General features: G+C 36.5%; 1 pseudogene; it reads left to right on the top strand.

The window, feature by feature from the left end:
- The first annotated feature begins 118 nt into the window (after nucleotides 1-118).
- On the top strand, nucleotides 119-1,226 carry LOC129299791 (LEAF RUST 10 DISEASE-RESISTANCE LOCUS RECEPTOR-LIKE PROTEIN KINASE-like 2.5; annotated as a pseudogene).

Genomic DNA, 1,226 nt, shown 5'->3' with positions numbered 1-1,226 from the left:
GAATAATACACAATGAAAACAATAAACATATAAACGGGTTAAAATACACATAAACCCCTAACTTAGAATTGTATATAGATATTGTAGAAAATGAGTAGTCTAGTACATTTGCAACTCAATGATTTACCTACATGTGATAGGAGTTACAAGCGGAATAATTGGAGCTTTGTTGTTAATATATATTGCTATTGTTCGTTGTAAAATCAAACCATGGAGGCAAAAAGTTGGACTTTGGAAGACATGTGAGGTTGACCAAAATATTGAGGCCTTCATAAGGAATCATGGACTTCTCACTCTCACAGGATATAAATTTGCAGACATCAAGAAAATGACCAAAGCTTTTGAAGTTAAATTAGGCCAAGGTGGTTATGGTGTAGTATACAAAGGAGAAATGCTTAAGGGCTGCCCTGTTGCTGTCAAGTTATTGAATCCATCCAAAGGGAATGGGGAAGAATTTATCAATGAGATTGCTAGCATCAGTCGAACTTCCCATGTCAATGTTGTTACCCTCCTTGGATTTTGTTTGGAAGGACACAGAAAGGCTCTCATATATGAGCTCATGTCTAATGGATCTCTTGACAAATTTATTCATGATAAGGTAGATAAAAACTATTCCATCCTTGACTTGGGAAAATTTATACCACATTGCAATTGGGACAGCTGGAGGGCTTGAATACTTGTATAAAGGATGCAACACTCAAATTCTGCATTTTGACATAAAGCCGCATAACATTCTTTTAGATGAGGGCTTCTGTCCTAAGATCTCAGATTTTGGGCTTGCAAAGATATATCCAAGGAAAGAAAGAAAGCATCATTTCAATTTCAGAAGCCAGAGGAATTATAGGATATCTTGTTCCAGAAGTTTTGAAATAGAAATATAGGAGGAATTTCACATAAATTTGATGTTTATAGTTATGGAATGATGCTATTAGATATGGTTGGGGGACGAAAGAACATGAATGCTGAAAGCCAATCGCACTACTGAGATTTATTTTCCGGATTGGATTTATGAGAAACTTGAGGAAGGCAACAATTTGGGACATGATGGGGCACACACCAAGGAAGAAAATGATATTGCTGGGAGAATGACGATTGTGGGTTTGTGGTGTATTCAAACGTTTCCAACTCAAAGACCTACAATTAGTAGATTGATTGAAATGTTAGAAGGAAGTTTAGCTTCTCTACCAATGCCACCAAAGCCTATCATGCCTTCCCTCCAAGATTAA

The sequence above is a fragment of the Prosopis cineraria genome, unplaced genomic scaffold, assembly GCF_029017545.1.
Source record: "Prosopis cineraria cultivar Desert tree isolate PC_DT_omini unplaced genomic scaffold, ASM2901754v1 PC1, whole genome shotgun sequence".
Taxonomy (NCBI): Eukaryota; Viridiplantae; Streptophyta; class Magnoliopsida; order Fabales; family Fabaceae; genus Prosopis; species Prosopis cineraria.
This window is presented reverse-complemented; position numbering and strand designations above follow the sequence as displayed.